Raw genomic sequence first — 22,186 nt, 5'->3', positions numbered from 1 at the left:
TATGGGTTATTGATTAGTTGGCCAAGTATTTGTATGGGAGACTGAGTGTGTGTGTGGGTGGCTGGGAGGTGTATGACTCTGTGCATAGATGTGTGAGCAGTTGATTCACTAGATGTATGGGTTCAAAAGTGCATGTGGAAACAGCTGTATGGGCGGTTTACTGTGTGCATGAGTGTATTGGTGAGTGAATGGATATCTCAGTGCTACATGTCAAAGTAAGTACATATGTAAAACACAGTACATGTGGTAGTTGACATATATAAATAACTGTGCATAAGAGCCAGTGAATGTGTGAGTGGCTGTATGGATTATTGTGAACTTGTATCAGGGATTGTATAACAGAGTAAATATGTGTTATTATATGTTTCAATAAGTAAGGTGTGTTTAACTATATAGTTTTCGGAAATGGAGGTGTGATTGATTCTTTGCAAGACTGATTAGGTGTGTGAGTAACTCCATGGATGAGTGACAGTCTGTGAGTGTCTGTTTACACTGAGTGTATCTACGTTTTTATTAGAGTCTGAAGAGGTTCATCGTATCATCACATGAATGATGTCATGAGTAATGTGAAATGAGATGTCATCAGTGATGTCATCAGTGATGTCATTTGAGATGTCATCAGTGATGTCATCAGTGATGTCACTGACCATGTCATGAATGATGTAATATGTGACATCATCAGCAGTGGATTGCGGGTGCGCGATATATAGTTAGTACAACTAACTATATATGGAATTTCAATGGTTTTGTGTGAGTAAAATAAGGTTTTTTAAATGCTAATTCCTAACTATATATGGTCTATAACCTATGGTTTTTTCAGTGAATATATATATAATCAGCTCACTTTACCATTTGCAGCTTATAACTATTAGCCACCAGGGGTCACTACTAACCAAAAGCAGTCATTCTACTTGTAAATTGTGCCAATCGAGTGGAGCAGCAGCCTAGGATTCACCACTGCTTCATCTCATTTTCCAAGAGAATGCAGATGTAAAGTGTTTTTGATGGTACGCCTGTGCATATTGAAATGTTCAGAGCATATTCTGAATTTCAGTTAACACATCAGTAAGCATTTTGGCCATCAGTGAATTCAACCTTTTTTCTCAATCAGAATACGCAAGGATAATGACAGATATATTTTACAATGTTAGAAAGTACATCATTTTATTTAATTGTGTGAATAAAAGGAATCGCCTCCCCGTCAGGGAATTGAAGCCCGGTCTCCCGCGTGACAGGCGGGGATACTGACCACTATACTAACTAAGGCATACCCTCGATCAATTCACAGTATTGTAATAGGCAGATTTGCCGCTTTTGGTTAGGACAAGTAATCTTTTTTCCTAAATATTACAATACAGAAATTCCTAGCCAAAAACAATCAGTTTTATCAAGAAATTATTTCATTGAAATAAATATCTATCTATCGATCTGTCTATCTGGCTATCTTTCTAACTATCAATATATATATTTATATATATATATATATATATCTATATATATATATATAGATATAATCAGCTCACTTTACCATTTGCAGCTTATAACTATTAGCCACCAGGGGTCACTACTAACCAAAAGCAGTCATTCTACTTGTAAATTGTGCCAATCGAGTGGAGCAGCAGCCTAGGATTCACCACTGCTTCATCTCATTTTCCAAGAGAATGCAGATGTAAAGTGTTTTTGATGGTACGCCTGTGCATATTGAAATATTCAGAGCATATTCTGAATTTCAGTTAACACATCAGTAAGCATTTTGTCCATCGGTGAATTCAACCTTTTTTCTCAATCGGAATAGGCAAGGATAATGAAAGATATATTTTACAATGTTAGAAAGTACATCATTTTATTTAATTGTGTGAATAAAAGGAATCGCCTCCCCGTCGGGGAATTGAACCCCGGTCTCCCGCGTGACAGACGGGGATACTGCCCACTATACTAACGAGGACTTATTGGCATCAGTTAAACAGTGCTCACCTCCTTGGGGTTAAGGCATACCCTCGATCAATTCACAGTATTGTAATAGGCAGATTTGCTGCTTTTGGTTAGGACAAGTAATCTTTTTTCCTAAATATTACAATACAGAAATTCCTAGCCAAAAACAATCAGTTTGATCAAGAAATTATTTCATTGAAATAAATATCTATCTATCGATCTGTCTATCTGGCTATCTTTCTAACAATCAATATATATATTTATATATATATATATATATATATAAGGTACGTAGTGCTCCCACGTCGAAGTGTTCAGTAACAGCCGTTACTGTCGAGCAGGAAAATAGGAGCAGCGAGACCCAGAAATGGTGCAAATGTTATTTTATTAAATGTTAGCCCAGCACCAGTCCGCCATATATACATATATATAATCAGCTCACTTTACCATTTGCAGCTTATAACTATTAGCCAACAGGGGTCACTACTAACCAAAAGCAGTCATTCTACTTGTAAATTGTGCCAATCGAGTGGAACAGCAGCCTAGGATTCACCACTGCTTCATCTCATTTTCCAAGAGAATGCAGATGTAAAGTGTTTTTGATGGTACGCCTGTGCATATTGAAATATTCAGAGCATATTCTGAATTTCAGTTAACACATCAGTAAGCATTTTGTCCATCGTGAATTCAACCTTTTTTCTCAATCGGAATAGGCAAGGATAATGACAGATATATTTTACAATGTTAGAAAGTGCATCATTTTATTTAATTGTGTGAATAAAAGGAATCGCCTCCCCGTCGGGGAATTGAACCCCGGTCTCCCGCGTGACAGGCGGGGATACTGACCACTATACTAACGAGGACTTATTGGCATCAGTTAAACAGTGCTCACCTCCTTGGGGTTAAGGCATACCCTCGATCAATTCACAGTATTGTAATAGGCAGATTTGCTGCTTTTGGTTAGGACAAGTAATCTTTTTTCCTAAATATTACAATACAGAAATTCCTAGCCAAAAACAATCAGTTTTATCAAGAAATTATTTCATTGAAATAAATATCTATCTATCGATCTGTCTATCTGGCTATCTTTCTAACTATCAATATATATTTATATATATATATATATATATATATATATATATATATATATATATATATATATATATAATCAGCTCACTTTACCATTTGCAGCTTATAACTATTAGCCACCAGGGGTCACTACTAACCAAAAGCAGTCATTCTACTTGTAAATTGTGCCAATCGAGTGGAGCAGCAGCCTAGGATTCACCACTGCTTCATCTCATTTTCCAAGAGAATGCAGATGTAAAGTGTTTTTGATGGTACGCCTGTGCATATTGAAATGTTCAGAGCATATTCTGAATTTCAGTTAACAAATCAGTAAGCATTTTGGCCATCAGTGAATTCAACCTTTTTTCTCAATCAGAATACGCAAGGATAATGACAGATATATTTTACAATGTTAGAAAGTACATCATTTTATTTAATTGTGTGAATAAAAGGAATCGCCTCCCCGTCAGGGAATTGAACCCCGGTCTCCCACGTGACAGGCGGGGATACTGACCACTATACTAACTAAGGCATACCCTCGATCAATTCACAGTATTGTAATAGGCAGATTTGCCGCTTTTGGTTAGGACAAGTAATCTTTTTTCCTAAATATTACAATACAGAAATTCCTAGCCAAAAACAATCAGTTTTATCAAGAAATTATTTCATTGAAATAAATATCTATCTATCGATCTGTCTATCTGGCTATCTTTCTAACTATCAATATATATATTTATATATATATATATATATATCTATATATATATATATAGATATAATCAGCTCACTTTACCATTTGCAGCTTATAACTATTAGCCACCAGGGGTCACTACTAACCAAAAGCAGTCATTCTACTTGTAAATTGTGCCAATCGAGTGGAGCAGCAGCCTAGGATTCACCACTGCTTCATCTCATTTTCCAAGAGAATGCAGATGTAAAGTGTTTTTGATGGTACGCCTGTGCATATTGAAATATTCAGAGCATATTCTGAATTTCAGTTAACACATCAGTAAGCATTTTTTTCCATCGGTGAATTCAACCTTTTTTCTCAATCGGAATAGGCAAGGATAATGAAAGATATATTTTACAATGTTAGAAAGTACATCATTTTATTTAATTGTGTGAATAAAAGGAATCGCCTCCCCGTCGGGGAATTGAACCCCGGTCTCCCGCGTGACAGACGGGGATACTGCCCACTATACTAACAAGGACTTATTGGCATCAGTTAAACAGTGCTCACCTCCTTGGGGTTAAGGCATACCCTCGATCAATTCACAGTATTGTAATAGGCAGATTTGCTGCTTTTGGTTAGGACAAGTAATCTTTTTTCCTAAATATTACAATACAGAAATTCCTAGCCAAAAACAATCAGTTTGATCAAGAAATTATTTCATTGAACTAAATATCTATCTATCGATCTGTCTATCTGGCTATCTTTCTAACTATCAATATATATATTTATATATATATATATATATATATAAGGTACGTAGTGCTCCCACGTCGAAGTGTTCAGTAACAGCCGTTACTGTCGAGCAGGAAAATAGGAGCAGCGAGACCCAGAAATGGTGCAAATGTTATTTTATTAAATGTTAGCCCAGCACCAGTCCGCCATATATATATATATATAATCAGCTCACTTTACCATTTGCAGCTTATAACTATTAGCCACCAGGGGTCACTACTAACCAAAAGCAGTCATTCTACTTGTAAATTGTGCCAATCGAGTGGAACAGCAGCCTAGGATTCACCACTGCTTCATCTCATTTTCCAAGAGAATGCAGATGTAAAGTGTTTTTGATGGTACGCCTGTGCATATTGAAATATTCAGAGCATATTCTGAATTTCAGTTAACACATCAGTAAGCATTTTGTCCATCGTGAATTCAACCTTTTTTCTCAATCGGAATAGGCAAGGATAATGACAGATATATTTTACAATGTTAGAAAGTGCATCATTTTATTTAATTGTGTGAATAAAAGGAATCGCCTCCCCGTCGGGGAATTGAACCCCGGTCTCCCGCGTGACAGGCGGGGATACTGACCACTATACTAACGAGGACTTATTGGCATCAGTTAAACAGTGCTCACCTCCTTGGGGTTAAGGCATACCCTCGATCAATTCACAGTATTGTAATAGGCAGATTTGCTGCTTTTGGTTAGGACAAGTAATCTTTTTTCCTAAATATTACAATACAGAAATTCCTAGCCAAAAACAATCAGTTTTATCAAGAAATTATTTCATTGAAATAAATATCTATCTATCGATCTGTCTATCTGGCTATCTTTCTAACTATCAATATATATATTTATATATATATATATATATATATATATATATATATATATATAATCAGCTCACTTTACCATTTGCAGCTTATAACTATTAGCCACCAGGGGTCACTACTAACCAAAAGCAGTCATTCTACTTGTAAATTGTGCCAATCGAGTGGAGCAGCAGCCTAGGATTCACCACTGCTTCATCTCATTTTCCAAGAGAATGCAGATGTAAAGTGTTTTTGATGGTACGCCTGTGCATATTGAAATGTTCAGAGCATATTCTGAATTTCAGTTAACACATCAGTAAGCATTTTGGCCATCAGTGAATTCAACCTTTTTTCTCAATCAGAATACGCAAGGATAATGACAGATATATTTTACAATGTTAGAAAGTACATCATTTTATTTAATTGTGTGAATAAAAGGAATCGCCTCCCCGTCAGGGAATTGAACCCCGGTCTCCCGCGTGACAGGCGGGGATACTGACCACTATACTAACTAAGGCATACCCTCGATCAATTCACAGTATTGTAATAGGCAGATTTGCCGCTTTTGGTTAGGACAAGTAATCTTTTTTCCTAAATATTACAATACAGAAATTCCGAGCCAAAAACAATCAGTTTTATCAAGAAATTATTTCATTGAAATAAATATCTATCTATCGATCTGTCTATCTGGCTATCTTTCTAACTATCAATATATATATTTATATATATATATATATATATATCTATATATATATATATAGATATAATCAGCTCACTTTACCATTTGCAGCTTATAACTATTAGCCACCAGGGGTCACTACTAACCAAAAGCAGTCATTCTACTTGTAAATTGTGCCAATCGAGTGGAGCAGCAGCCTAGGATTCACCACTGCTTCATCTCATTTTCCAAGAGAATGCAGATGTAAAGTGTTTTTGATGGTACGCCTGTGCATATTGAAATATTCAGAGCATATTCTGAATTTCAGTTAACACATCAGTAAGCATTTTGTCCATCGGTGAATTCAACCTTTTTTCTCAATCGGAATAGGCAAGGATAATGAAAGATATATTTTACAATGTTAGAAAGTACATCATTTTATTTAATTGTGTGAATAAAAGGAATCGCCTCCCCGTCGGGGAATTGAACCCCGGTCTCCCGCGTGACAGACGGGGATACTGCCCACTATACTAACGAGGACTTATTGGCATCAGTTAAACAGTGCTCACCTCCTTGGGGTTAAGGCATACCCTCGATCAATTCACAGTATTGTAATAGGCAGATTTGCTGCTTTTGGTTAGGACAAGTAATCTTTTTTCCTAAATATTACAATACAGAAATTCCTAGCCAAAAACAATCAGTTTGATCAAGAAATTATTTCATTGAAATAAATATCTATCTATCGATCTGTCTATCTGGCTATCTTTCTAACAATCAATATATATATTTATATATATATATATATATATAAGGTACGTAGTGCTCCCACGTCGAAGTGTTCAGTAACAGCCGTTACTGTCGAGCAGGAAAATAGGAGCAGCGAGACCCAGAAATGGTGCAAATGTTATTTTATTAAATGTTAGCCCAGCACCAGTCCGCCATATATATATATATATAATCAGCTCACTAACTAAGGCATACCCTCGATCAATTCACAGTATTGTAATAGGCAGATTTGCCGCTTTTGGTTAGGACAAGTAATCTTTTTTCCTAAATATTACAATACAGAAATTCCTAGCCAAAAACAATCAGTTTTATCAAGAAATTATTTCATTGAAATAAATATCTATCTATCGATCTGTCTATCTGGCTATCTTTCTAACTATCAATATATATATTTATATATATATATATATATATATCTATATATATATATATAGATATAATCAGCTCACTTTACCATTTGCAGCTTATAACTATTAGCCACCAGGGGTCACTACTAACCAAAAGCAGTCATTCTACTTGTAAATTGTGCCAATTGAGTGGAGCAGCAGCCTAGGATTCACCACTGCTTCATCTCATTTTCCAAGAGAATGCAGATGTAAAGTGTTTTTGATGGTACGCCTGTGCATATTGAAATATTCAGAGCATATTCTGAATTTCAGTTAACACATCAGTAAGCATTTTTTTCCATCGGTGAATTCAACCTTTTTTCTCAATCGGAATAGGCAAGGATAATGAAAGATATATTTTACAATGTTAGAAAGTACATCATTTTATTTAATTGTGTGAATAAAAGGAATCGCCTCCCCGTCGGGGAATTGAACCCTGGTCTCCCGCGTGACAGGCGGGGATACTGACCACTATACTAACGAGGACTTATTGGCATCAGTTAAACAGTGCTCACCTCCTTGGGGTTAAGGCATACCCTCGATTAATTCACAGTATTGTAATAGGCAGATTTGCTGCTTTTGGTTAGGACAAGTAATCTTTTTTCCTAAATATTACAATACAGAAATTCCTAGCCAAAAACAATCAGTTTTATCAAGAAATTATTTCATTGAAATAAATATCTATCTATCGATCTGTCTATCTGGCTATCTTTCTAACTATCAATATATATATTTATATATATATATATATATATATATATATATATATATATATATATATATATAATCAGCTCACTTTACCATTTGCAGCTTATAACTATTAGCCACCAGGGGTCACTACTAACCAAAAGCAGTCATTCTACTTGTAAATTGTGCCAATCGAGTGGAGCAGCAGCCTAGGATTCACCACTGCTTCATCTCATTTTCCAAGAGAATGCAGATGTAAAGTGTTTTTGATGGTACGCCTGTGCATATTGAAATGTTCAGAGCATATTCTGAATTTCAGTTAACACATCAGTAAGCATTTTGGCCATCAGTGAATTCAACCTTTTTTCTCAATCAGAATACGCAAGGATAATGACAGATATATTTTACAATGTTAGAAAGTACATCATTTTATTTAATTGTGTGAATAAAAGGAATCGCCTCCCCGTCAGGGAATTGAACCCCGGTCTCCCGCGTGACAGGCGGGGATACTGACCACTATACTAACTAAGGCATACCCTCGATCAATTCACAGTATTGTAATAGGCAGATTTGCCGCTTTTGGTTAGGACAAGTAATCTTTTTTCCTAAATATTACAATACAGAAATTCCTAGCCAAAAACAATCAGTTTTATCAAGAAATTATTTCATTGAAATAAATATCTATCTATCGATCTGTCTATCTGGCTATCTTTCTAACTATCAATATATATATTTATATATATATATATATATATCTATATATATATATATAGATATAATCAGCTCACTTTACCATTTGCAGCTTATAACTATTAGCCACCAGGGGTCACTACTAACCAAAAGCAGTCATTCTACTTGTAAATTGTGCCAATCGAGTGGAACAGCAGCCTAGGATTCACCACTGCTTCATCTCATTTTCCAAGAGAATGCAGATGTAAAGTGTTTTTGATGGTACGCCTGTGCATATTGAAATATTCAGAGCATATTCTGAATTTCAGTTAACACATCAGTAAGCATTTTGTCCATCGTGAATTCAACCTTTTTTCTCAATCGGAATAGGCAAGGATAATGACAGATATATTTTACAATGTTAGAAAGTGCATCATTTTATTTAATTGTGTGAATAAAAGGAATCGCCTCCCCGTCGGGGAATTGAACCCCGGTCTCCCGCGTGACAGGCGGGGATACTGACCACTATACTAACGAGGACTTATTGGCATCAGTTAAACAGTGCTCACCTCCTTGGGGTTAAGGCATACCCTCGATCAATTCACAGTATTGTAATAGGCAGATTTGCTGCTTTTGGTTAGGACAAGTAATCTTTTTTCCTAAATATTACAATACAGAAATTCCTAGCCAAAAACAATCAGTTTTATCAAGAAATTATTTCCTTGAAATAAATATCTATCTATCGATCTGTCTATCTGGCTATCTTTCTAACTATCAATATATATATTTATATATATATATATATATATAAGGTACGTAGTGCTCCCACGTCGAAGTGTTCAGTAACAGCCGTTACTGTCGAGCAGGAAAATAGGAGCAGCGAGACCCAGAAATGGTGCAAATGTTATTTTATTAAATGTTAGCCCAGCACCAGTCCGCCATATATATATATATATAATCAGCTCACTTTACCATTTGCAGCTTATAACTATTAGCCACCAGGGGTCACTACTAACCAAAAGCAGTCATTCTACTTGTAAATTGTGCCAATCGAGTGGAACAGCAGCCTAGGATTCACCACTGCTTCATCTCATTTTCCAAGAGAATGCAGATGTAAAGTGTTTTTGATGGTACGCCTGTGCATATTGAAATATTCAGAGCATATTCTGAATTTCAGTTAACACATCAGTAAGCATTTTGTCCATCGTGAATTCAACCTTTTTTCTCAATCGGAATAGGCAAGGATAATGACAGATATATTTTACAATGTTAGAAAGTGCATCATTTTATTTAATTGTGTGAATAAAAGGAATCGCCTCCCCGTCGGGGAATTGAACCCCAGTCTCCCGCGTGACAGGCAGGGATACTGACCACTATACTAACGAGGACTTATTGGCATCAGTTAAACAGTGCTCACCTCCTTGGGGTTAAGGCATACCCTCGATCAATTCACAGTATTGTAATAGGCAGATTTGCTGCTTTTGGTTAGGACAAGTAATCTTTTTTCCTAAATATTACAATACAGAAATTCCTAGCCAAAAACAATCAGTTTTATCAAGAAATTATTTCATTGAAATAAATATCTATCTATCGATCTGTCTATCTGGCTATCTTTCTAACTATCAATATATATATTTATATATATATATATATATATAAGGTACGTAGTGCTCCCACGTCGAAGTGTTCAGTAACAGCCGTTACTGTCGAGCAGGAAAATAGGAGCAGCGAGACCCAGAAATGGTGCAAATGTTATTTTATTAAATGTTAGCCCAGCACCAGTCCGCCATATATATATATATATAATCAGCTCACTTTACCATTTGCAGCTTATAACTATTAGCCACCAGGGGTCACTACTAACCAAAAGCAGTCATTCTACTTGTAAATTGTGCCAATCGAGTGGAACAGCAGCCTAGGATTCACCACTGCTTCATCTCATTTTCCAAGAGAATGCAGATGTAAAGTGTTTTTGATGGTACGCCTGTGCATATTGAAATGTTCAGAGCATATTCTGAATTTCAGTTAACACATCAGTAAGCATTTTGGCCATCAGTGAATTCAACCTTTTTTCTCAATCAGAATACGCAAGGATAATGACAGATATATTTTACAATGTTAGAAAGTACATCATTTTATTTAATTGTGTGAATAAAAGGAATCGCCTCCCCGTCAGGGAATTGAACCCCGGTCTCCCGCGTGACAGGCGGGGATACTGACCACTATACTAACTAAGGCATACCCTCGATCAATTCACAGTATTGTAATAGGCAGATTTGCCGCTTTTGGTTAGGACAAGTAATCTTTTTTCCTAAATATTACAATACAGAAATTCCTAGCCAAAAACAATCAGTTTTATCAAGAAATTATTTCATTGAAATAAATATCTATCTATCGATCTGTCTATCTGGCTATCTTTCTAACTATCAATATATATATTTATATATATATATATATATATATCTATATATATATATATAGATATAATCAGCTCACTTTACCATTTGCAGCTTATAACTATTAGCCACCAGGGGTCACTACTAACCAAAAGCAGTCATTCTACTTGTAAATTGTGCCAATCGAGTGGAGCAGCAGCCTAGGATTCACCACTGCTTCATCTCATTTTCCAAGAGAATGCAGATGTAAAGTGTTTTTGATGGTACGCCTGTGCATATTGAAATATTCAGAGCATATTCTGAATTTCAGTTAACACATCAGTAAGCATTTTGTCCATCGGTGAATTCAACCTTTTTTCTCAATCGGAATAGGCAAGGATAATGAAAGATATATTTTACAATGTTAGAAAGTACATCATTTTATTTAATTGTGTGAATAAAAGGAATCGCCTCCCCGTCGGGGAATTGAACCCCGGTCTCCCGCGTGACAGACGGGGATACTGCCCACTATACTAACGAGGACTTATTGGCATCAGTTAAACAGTGCTCACCTCCTTGGGGTTAAGGCATACCCTCGATCAATTCACAGTATTGTAATAGGCAGATTTGCTGCTTTTGGTTAGGACAAGTAATCTTTTTTCCTAAATATTACAATACAGAAATTCCTAGCCAAAAACAATCAGTTTGATCAAGAAATTATTTCATTGAAATAAATATCTATCTATCGATCTGTCTATCTGGCTATCTTTCTAACAATCAATATATATATTTATATATATATATATATATATAAGGTACGTAGTGCTCCCACGTCGAAGTGTTCAGTAACAGCCGTTACTGTCGAGCAGGAAAATAGGAGCAGCGAGACCCAGAAATGGTGCAAATGTTATTTTATTAAATGTTAGCCCAGCACCAGTCCGCCATATATATATATATATATAATCAGCTCACTTTACCATTTGCAGCTTATAACTATTAGCCACCAGGGGTCACTACTAACCAAAAGCAGTCATTCTACTTGTAAATTGTGCCAATCGAGTGGAACAGCAGCCTAGGATTCACCACTGCTTCATCTCATGTTCCAAGAGAATGCAGATGTAAAGTGTTTTTGATGGTACGCCTGTGCATATTGAAATATTCAGAGCATATTCTGAATTTCAGTTAACACATCAGTAAGCATTTTGTCCATCGTGAATTCAACCTTTTTTCTCAATCGGAATAGGCAAGGATAATGACAGATATATTTTACAATGTTAGAAAGTGCATCATTTTATTTAATTGTGTGAATAAAAGGAATCGGCTCCCCGTCGGGGAATTGAACCCCGGTCTCCCGCGTGACAGGCAGGGATACTGACCACTATACTAACGAGGACTTATTGGCATCAGTTAAACAGTGCTCACCTCCTTGGGGTTAAGGCATACCCTCGATCAATTCACAGTATTGTAATAGGCAGATTTGCTGCTTTTGGTTAGGACAAGTAATCTTTTTTCCTAAATATTACAATACAGAAATTCCTAGCCAAAAACTATCAGTTTTATCAAGAAATTATTTCATTGAAATAAATATCTATCTATCGATCTGTCTATCTGGCTATCTTTCTAACTATCAATATATATATTTATATATATATATATATATATAAGGTACGTAGTGCTCCCACGTCGAAGTGTTCAGTAACAGCCGTTACTGTCGAGCAGGAAAATAGGAGCAGCGAGACCCAGAAATGGTGCAAATGTTATTTTATTAAATGTTATCCCAGCACCAGTCCGCCATATATATATATATATAATCAGCTCACTTTACCATTTGCAGCTTATAACTATTAGCCACCAGGGGTCACTACTAACCAAAAGCAGTCATTCTACTTGTAAATTGTGCCAATCGAGTGGAACAGCAGCCTAGGATTCACCACTGCTTCATCTCATTTTCCAAGAGAATGCAGATGTAAAGTGTTTTTGATGGTACGCCTGTGCATATTGAAATATTCAGAGCATATTCTGAATTTCAGTTAACACATCAGTAAGCATTTTGTCCATCGTGAATTCAACCTTTTTTCTCAATCGGAATAGGCAAGGATAATGACAGATATATTTTACAATGTTAGAAAGTGCATCATTTTATTTAATTGTGTGAATAAAAGGAATCGCCTCCCCGTCGGGGAATTGAACCCCGGTCTCCCGCGTGACAGGCGGGGATACTGACCACTATACTAACGAGGACTTATTGGCATCAGTTAAACAGTGCTCACCTCCTTGGGGTTAAGGCATACCCTCGATCAATTCACAGTATTGTAATAGGCAGATTTGCTGCTTTTGGTTAGGACAAGTAATCTTTTTTCCTAAATATTACAATACAGAAATTCCTAGCCAAAAACAATCAGTTTTATCAAGAAATTATTTCATTGAAATAAATATCTATCTATCGATCTGTCTATCTGGCTATCTTTCTAACTATCAATATATATATTTATATATATATATATATATATATATATATATATATATATATATATATATATATATATATATATATATATATATATATATATAATCAGCTCACTTTACCATTTGCAGCTTATAACTATTAGCCACCAGGGGTCACTACTAACCAAAAGCAGTCATTCTACTTGTAAATTGTGCCAATCGAGTGGAGCAGCAGCCTAGGATTCACCACTGCTTCATCTCATTTTCCAAGAGAATGCAGATGTAAAGTGTTTTTGATGGTACGCCTGTGCATATTGAAATGTTCAGAGCATATTCTGAATTTCAGTTAACACATCAGTAAGCATTTTGGCCATCAGTGAATTCAACCTTTTTTCTCAATCAGAATACGCAAGGATAATGACAGATATATTTTACAATGTTAGAAAGTACATCATTTTATTTAATTGTGTGAATAAAAGGAATCGCCTCCCCGTCAGGGAATTGAACCCCGGTCTCCCGCGTGACAGGCGGGGATACTGACCACTATACTAACTAAGGCATACCCTTGATCAATTCACAGTATTGTAATAGGCAGATTTGCCGCTTTTGGTTAGGACAAGTAATCTTTTTTCCTAAATATTACAATACAGAAATTCCTAGCCAAAAACAATCAGTTTTATCAAGAAATTATTTCATTGAAATAAATATCTATCTATCGATCTGTCTATCTGGCTATCTTTCTAACTATCAATATATATATTTATATATATATATATATATCTATATATATATATATAGATATAATCAGCTCACTTTACCATTTGCAGCTTATAACTATTAGCCACCAGGGGTCACTACTAACCAAAAGCAGTCATTCTACTTGTAAATTGTGCCAATCGAGTGGAGCAGCAGCCTAGGATTCACCACTGCTTCATCTCATTTTCCAAGAGAATGCAGATGTAAAGTGTTTTTGATGGTACGCCTGTGCATATTGAAATATTCAGAGCATATTCTGAATTTCAGTTAACACATCAGTAAGCATTTTGTCCATCGGTGAATTCAACCTTTTTTCTCAATCGGAATAGGCAAGGATAATGAAAGATATATTTTACAATGTTAGAAAGTACATCATTTTATTTAATTGTGTGAATAAAAGGAATCACCTCCCCGTCGGGGAATTAAACCCCGGTCTCCCGCGTGACAGACGGGGATACTGCCCACTATACTAACGAGGACTTATTGGCATCAGTTAAACAGTGCTCACCTCCTTGGGGTTAAGGCATACCCTCGATCAATTCACAGTATTGTAATAGGCAGATTTGCTGCTTTTGGTTAGGACAAGTAATCTTTTTTCCTAAATATTACAATACAGAAATTCCTAGCCAAAAACAATCAGTTTGATCAAGAAATTATTTCATTGAAATAAATATCTATCTATCGATCTGTCTATCTGGCTATCTTTCTAACAATCAATATATATATTTATATATATATATATATATAAGGTACGTAGTGCTCCCACGTCGAAGTGTTCAGTAACAGCCGTTACTGTCGAGCAGGAAAATAGGAGCAGCGAGACCCAGAAATGGTGCAAATGTTATTTTATTAAATGTTAGCCCAGCACCAGTCCGCCATATATATATATATATAATCAGCTCACTTTACCATTTGCAGCTTATAACTATTAGCCACCAGGGGTCACTACTAACCAAAAGCAGTCATTCTACTTGTAAATTGTGCCAATCGAGTGGAGCAGCAGCCTAGGATTCACCACTGCTTCATCTCATTTTCCAAGAGAATGCAGATGTAAAGTGTTTTTGATGGTACGCCTGTGCATATTGAAATGTTCAGAGCATATTCTGAATTTCAGTTAACACATCAGTAAGCATTTTGGCCATCAGTGAATTCAACCTTTTTTCTCAATCAGAATACGCAAGGATAATGACAGATATATTTTACAATGTTAGAAAGTACATCATTTTATTTAATTGTGTGAATAAAAGGAATCGCCCCCCCGTCAGGGAATTGAACCCCGGTCTCCCGCGTGACAGGCGGGGATACTGACCACTATACTAACTAAGGCATACCCTCGATCAATTCACAGTATTGTAATAGGCAGATTTGCCGCTTTTGGTTAGGACAAGTAATCTTTTTTCCTAAATATTACAATACAGAAATTCCTAGCCAAAAACAATCAGTTTTATCAAGAAATTATTTCATTGAAATAAATATCTATCTATCGATCTGTCTATCTGGCTATCTTTCTAACTATCAATATATATATTTATATATATATATATATATAATCAGCTCACTTTACCATTTGCAGCTTATAACTATTAGCCACCAGGGGTCACTACTAACCAAAAGCAGTCATTCTACTTGTAAATTGTGCCAATCGAGTGGAGCAGCAGCCTAGGATTCACCACTGCTTCATCTCATTTTCCAAGAGAATGCAGATGTAAAGTGTTTTTGATGGTACGCCTGTGCATATTGAAATGTTCAGAGCATATTCTGAATTTCAGTTAACAAATCAGTAAGCATTTTGGCCATCAGTGAATTCAACCTTTTTTCTCAATCAGAATACGCAAGGATAATGACAGATATATTTTACAATGTTAGAAAGTACATCATTTTATTTAATTGTGTGAATAAAAGGAATCGCCTCCCCGTCAGGGAATTGAACCCCGGTCTCCCGCGTGACAGGCGGGGATACTGACCACTATACTAACTAAGGCATATACCCTCGATCAATTCACAGTATTGTAATGGGCAGATTTGCCGCTTTTGGTTAGGACAAGTAATCTTTTTTCCTAAATATTACAATACAGAAATTCCTAGCCAAAAACAATCAGTTTTATCAAGAAATTATTTCATTGAAATAAATATCTATCTATCGATCTGTCTATCTGGCTATCTTTCTAACTATCAATATATATTTATATATATATATATATATATCTATATATATATATATAGATATAATCAGCTCACTTTACCATTTGCAGCTTATAACTATTAGCCACCAGGGGTCACTACTAACCAAAAGCAGTCATTCTACTTGTAAATTGTGCCAATCGAGTGGAGCAGCAGCCTAGGATTCACCACTGCTTCATCTCATTTTCCAAGAGAATGCAGATGTAAAGTGTTTTTGATGGTACGCCTGTGCATATTGAAATGTTCAGAGCATATTCTGAATTTCAGTTAACACATCAGTAAGCATTTTGGCCATCAGTGAATTCAAACTTTTTTCTCAATCAGAATACGCAAGGATAATGACAGATATATTTTACAATGTTAGAAAGTACATCATTTTATTTAATTGTGTGAATAAAAGGAATCGCCCCCCCGTCAGGGAATTGAACCCCGGTCTCCCGCGTGACAGGCGGGGATACTGACCACTATACTAACTAAGGCATACCCTCGATCAATTCACAGTATTGTAATAGGCAGATTTGCCGCTTTTGGTTAGGACAAGTAATCTTTTTTCCTAAATATTACAATACAGAAATTCCTAGCCAAAAACAATCAGTTTTATCAAGAAATTATTTCATTGAAATAAATATCTATCTATCGATCTGTCTATCTGGCTATCTTTCTAACTATCAATATATATATTTATATATATATATATATATATATATATATATATATATATATATATATAATCAGCTCACTTTACCATTTGCAGCTTATAACTATTAGCCACCAGGGGTCACTACTAACCAAAAGCAGTCATTCTACTTGTAAATTGTGCCAATCGAGTGGAACAGCAGCCAAGGATTCACCACTGCTTCATCTCATTTTCCAAGAGAATGCAGATGTAAAGTGTTTTTGATGGTACGCCTGTGCATATTGAAATATTCAGAGCATATTCTGAATTTCAGTTAACACATCAGTAAGCATTTTGGCCATCAGTGAATTCAACCTTTTTTCTCAATCAGAATAGGCAAGGATAATGACAGATATATTTTACAATGTTAGAAAGTACATCATTTTATTTAATTGTGTGAATAAAAGGAATCGCCCCCCCGTCAGGGAATTGAACCCCGGTCTCCCGCGTGACAGGCGGGGATACTGACCACTATACTAACGAGGACTTATTGACATCAGTTAAACAGTGCTCACCTCCTTGGGGTTAAGGCATACCCTCGATCAATTCACAGTATTGTAATAGGCAGATTTGCTGCTTTTGGTTAGGACAAGTAATCTTTTTTCCTAAATATTACAATACAGAAATTCCTAGCCAAAAACAATCAGTTTTATCAAGAAATTATTTCATTGAAATAAATATCTATCGATCTGTCTATCTGGCTATCTTTCTAACTATCAATATATATATTTATATATATCTATATATATATATATAATGAGCTCACTTTACCATTTGCAGCTTATAACTATTAGCCACCAGGGGTCACTACTAACCAAAAGCAGTCATTCTACTTGTAAATTGTGCCAATCGAGTGGAACAGCAGCCTAGGATTCACCACTGCTTCATCTCTTTTTCCAAGAGAATGCAGATGTAAAGTGTTTTTGATGGTACGCCTGTGCATATTGAAATATTCAGAGCATATTCTGAATTTCAGTTAACACATCAGTAAGCATTTTGTCCATCGGTGAATTCAACCTTTTTTCTCAATCGGAATTGGCAAGGATAATGACAGATATATTTTACAATGTTAGAAAGTGCATCATTTTATTTAATTGTGTGAATAAAAGGAATCGCCTCACCGTCGGGGAATTGAACCCCGGTCTCCCGCGTGACAGGCGGGGATACTGACCACTATACTAACGAGGACTTATTGGCATCAGTTAAACAGTGCTCACCTCCTTGGGGTTAAGGCATACCCTCGATCAATTCACAGTATTGTAATAGGCAGATTTGCTGCTTTTGGTTAGGACAAGTAATCTTTTTTCCTAAATATTACAATACAGAAATTCCTAGCCAAAAACAATCAGTTTTATCAAGAAATTATTTCATTGAAATAAATATCTATCTATCGATCTGTCTATCTGTCTATCTTTCTAACTATCAATATATATATTTATATATATCTACATACATATATATAATCAGCTCACTTTACCATTTGCAGCTTATAACTATTAGCCACCAGGGGTCACTAGTAACCAAAAGCAGTCATTCTACTTGTAAATTGTGCCAATCGAGTGGAACAGCAGCCTAGAATTCGCCACTGCTTCATCTCATTTTCCAAGAGAATGCAGATGTAAAGTGTTTTTGATGGTACGCTTGTGCATATTGAAATATTCAGAGCATATTCTGAATTTCAGTTAACACATCAGTAAGCATTTTGTCCATCAGTGAATTCAACCTTTTTTCTCAATCGGAATAGGCAAGGATAATGACAGATATATTTTACAATGTTAGAAAGTGCATCATTTTATTTAATTGTGTGAATAAAAGGAATCGCCTCCCCGTCGGGGAATTGAACCCCGGTCTCCCGCGTGACAGGCGGGGATACTGACCACTATACTAACGAGGACTTATTGGCATCAGTTAAACAGTGCTCACCTCCTTGGGGTTAAGGCATACCCTCGATCAATTCACAGTATTGTAATAGGCAGATTTGCTGCTTTTGGTTAGGACAAGTAATCTTTTTTCCTAAATATTACAATACAGAAATTCCTAGCCAAAAACAATCAGTTTTATCAAGAAATTATTTCATCGAAATAAATATCTATCTATCGATCTGTCTATCTGGCTATCTTTCTAACTATCAATATATATATTTATATATATCTATATATATATATATAATCAGCCCACTTTACCATTTGCAGCTTATAACTATTAGCCACCAGGGGTCACTAGTAACCAAAAGCAGTCATTCTACTTGTAAATTGTGCCAATCGAGTGGAACAGCAGCCTAGGTTTCACCACTGCTTCATCTCATTTTCCAAGAGAATGCAGATGTAAAGTGTTTTTGATGGTACGCCTGTGCATATTGAAATATTCAGAGCATATTCTGAATTTCAGTTAACACATCAGTAAGCATTTTGGCCATCAGTGAATTCAACCTTTTTTCTCAATCGGAATAGGCAAGGATAATGACAGATATATTTTACAATGTTAGAAAGTACATCATTTTATTTAATTGTGTGAATAAAATGAATCGCCTCCCCTTTGGGGAATTGAACCCCGGTCTCCCGCGTGACAGGCGGGGATACAGACCACTATACAAACGAGGACTTATTGGCATCAGTTAAACAGTGCTCACCTCCTTGGGGTTAAGGCATACCCTCGATCAATTCACAGTATTGTAATAGGCAGATTTGCTGCTTTTGGTTAGGACAAGTAATCTTTTTTCCTAAATATTACAATACAGAATTTCCTATCCAAAAACAATCAGTTTTATCAAGAAATTATTTCATTGAAATAAATATCTATCTATCGATCTGTCTATCTGGCTATCTTTCTAACTATCAATATATATATTTATATATATATATATATATATATGATCAGCTCACTTTACCATTTGCAGCTTATAACTATTAGCCACCACGGGTCACTACTAACCAAAAGCAGTCATTCTACTTGTATATTGTGCCAATCGAGTGGAACAGCAGCCTAGGATTCACCACTGCTTCATCTCATTTTCCAAGAGAATGCAGATGTAAAGTGTTTTTGATGGTACGCCTGTGCATATTGAAATATTCAGAGCATATTCTGAATTTCAGTTAACACATCAGTAAGCATTTTGGCCATCAGTGAATTCAACCTTTTTTCTCAATCGGAATAGGCAAGGATAATGACAGATATATTTTACAATGTTAGAAAGTACATCATTTTATTTAATTGTGTGAATAAAATGAATCGCCTCCCCTTCGGGGAATTGAACCCCAGTCTCCCGCGTGACAGGCGGGGATACTTACCACTATACTAACGAGGACTTATTGGCATCAGTTAAACAGTGCTCACCTCCTTGGGGTTAAGGCATACCCTCGATCAATTCACAGTATTGTAATAGGCAGATTTGCTGCTTTTGGTTAGGACAAGTAATCTTTTTTCCTAAATATTACAATACAGAAATTCCTAGCCAAAAACAATCAGTTTTATCAAGAAATTATTTCATTGAAATAAATATCTATCTATCGATCTGTCTATCTGGCTATCTTTCTAACTATCAATATATATATTTATATATATCTATATATATATATATATAATCAGCTCACTTTACCATTTGCAGCTTATAACTATTAGCCACCACGGGTCACTACTAACCAAAAGCAGTCATTCTACTTGTAAATTGTGCCAATCGAGTGGAACAGCAGCCTAGGATTCACCACTGCTTCATCTCATTTTCCAAGAGAATGCAGATGTAAAGTGTTTTTGATGGTACGCCTGTGCATATTGAAATATTCAGAGCATATTCTGAATTTCAGTTAACACATCAGTAAGCATTTTGTCCATCAGTGAATTCAACCTTTTTTCTCAATCGGAATAGGCAAGGATAATGACAGATATATTTTACAATGTTAGAAAGTGCATCATTTTATTTAATTGTGTGAATAAAAGGAATCGCCTCCCCATCGGGGAATTGAACCCCGGTCTCCCACGTGACAGGCGGGGATACTGACCACTATACTAACGAGGACTTATTGGCATCAGTTAAACAGTGCTCACCTCCTTGGGGTTAAGGCATACCCTCGATCAATTCACAGTATTGTAATAGGCAGATTTGCTGCTTTTGGTTAGGACAAGTAATCTTTTTTCCTAAATATTACAATACAGAAATTCCTAGCCAAAAACAATCAGTTTTATCAAGAAATTATTTAATTGAAATAAATATCTATCTATCGATCTGTCTATCTGGCTATCTTTCTAACTATCAATATATATATTTATATATATCTATATATATATATATAATCAGCTCACTTTACCATTTGTAGCTTATAACTATTAGCCACCAGGGGTCACTAGTAACCAAAAGCAGTCATTCTACTTGTAAATTGTGCCAATCGAGTGGAACAGCAGCCTAGGATTCACAACTGCTTCATCTCATTTTCCAAGAGAATGCAGATGTAAAGTGTTTTTGATGGTACGCCTGTGCATATTGAAATATTCAGAGCATATTCTGAATTTCAGTTAACACATCAGTAAGCATTTTGTCCATCAGTGAATTCAACCTTTTTTCTCAATCGGAATAGGCAAGGATAATGACAGATATATTTTACAATGTTAGAAAGTACATCATTTTATTTAATTGTGTGAATAAAATGAATCGCCTCCCCGTCGGGGAATTGAACCCAGGTCTCCCGCGTGACAGGCGGGGATACTGACCACTATACAAACGAGGACTTATTGGCATCAGTTAAACAGTGCTCACCTCCTTGGGGTTAAGGCATACCCTCGATCAATTCACAGTATTGTAATAGGCAGATTTGCTGCTTTTGGTTAGGACAAGTAATCTTTTTTCCTAAATATTACAATACAGAATTTCCTAGCCAAAAACAATCAGTTTTATCAAGAAATTATTTCATTGAAATAAATATCTATCTATCGATCTGTCTATCTGGCTATCTTTCTAACTATCAATATATATATTTATATATATCTATATATATATGATCAGCTCACTTTACCATTTGCAGCTTATAACTATTAGCCACCAGGGGTCACTACTAACCAAAAGCAGTCATTCTACTTGTATATTGTGCCAATCGAGTGGAACAGCAGCCTAGGATTCACCACTGCTTCATCTCATTTTCCAAGAGAATGCAGATGTAAAGTGTTTTTGATGGTACGCCTGTGCATATTGAAATATTCAGAGCATATTCTGAATTTCAGTTAACACATCAGTAAGCATTTTGGCCACCAGTGAATTCAACCTTTTTTCTCAATCGGAATAGGCAAGGATAATGACAGATATATTTTACAATG

The 22,186-nt window shown here is 35.7% G+C and overlaps 8 non-coding genes across 8 annotated transcripts; all 8 read right to left on the bottom strand.

Moving 5' to 3' along the window:
* Positions 1-2,723: 2,723 nt before the first annotated feature.
* Positions 2,724-2,795, bottom strand: TRNAD-GUC (transfer RNA aspartic acid (anticodon GUC)). The gene has a single exon. It is a non-coding gene; the product is annotated as a tRNA-Asp (tRNA).
* Positions 2,796-4,989: 2,194 nt separating this feature from the next.
* Positions 4,990-5,061, bottom strand: TRNAD-GUC (transfer RNA aspartic acid (anticodon GUC)). The gene has a single exon. It is a non-coding gene; the product is annotated as a tRNA-Asp (tRNA).
* Positions 5,062-7,510: 2,449 nt separating this feature from the next.
* On the bottom strand, positions 7,511-7,582 carry TRNAD-GUC (transfer RNA aspartic acid (anticodon GUC)). Its single transcript has one exon. It is a non-coding gene; the product is annotated as a tRNA-Asp (tRNA).
* Positions 7,583-8,920: 1,338 nt separating this feature from the next.
* Positions 8,921-8,992, bottom strand: TRNAD-GUC (transfer RNA aspartic acid (anticodon GUC)). The gene has a single exon. It is a non-coding gene; the product is annotated as a tRNA-Asp (tRNA).
* A 3,156-nt stretch (positions 8,993-12,148) lies between these two features.
* On the bottom strand, positions 12,149-12,220 carry TRNAD-GUC (transfer RNA aspartic acid (anticodon GUC)). Its single transcript has one exon. It is a non-coding gene; the product is annotated as a tRNA-Asp (tRNA).
* A 776-nt stretch (positions 12,221-12,996) lies between these two features.
* TRNAD-GUC (transfer RNA aspartic acid (anticodon GUC)) lies at positions 12,997-13,068 on the bottom strand. Its single transcript has one exon. It is a non-coding gene; the product is annotated as a tRNA-Asp (tRNA).
* Positions 13,069-18,707: 5,639 nt separating this feature from the next.
* Positions 18,708-18,779, bottom strand: TRNAD-GUC (transfer RNA aspartic acid (anticodon GUC)). The gene has a single exon. It is a non-coding gene; the product is annotated as a tRNA-Asp (tRNA).
* A 2,046-nt stretch (positions 18,780-20,825) lies between these two features.
* TRNAD-GUC (transfer RNA aspartic acid (anticodon GUC)) lies at positions 20,826-20,897 on the bottom strand. The gene has a single exon. It is a non-coding gene; the product is annotated as a tRNA-Asp (tRNA).
* Between the last annotated feature and the right edge of the window lie 1,289 nt (positions 20,898-22,186).

The sequence above is a fragment of the Lissotriton helveticus genome, chromosome 1_2, assembly GCF_964261635.1.
Source record: "Lissotriton helveticus chromosome 1_2, aLisHel1.1, whole genome shotgun sequence".
Taxonomy (NCBI): Eukaryota; Metazoa; Chordata; class Amphibia; order Caudata; family Salamandridae; genus Lissotriton; species Lissotriton helveticus.
The sequence above is the reverse complement of the archived record's forward strand: the minus strand, read 5'-3'. Positions and strand labels throughout refer to the sequence as shown.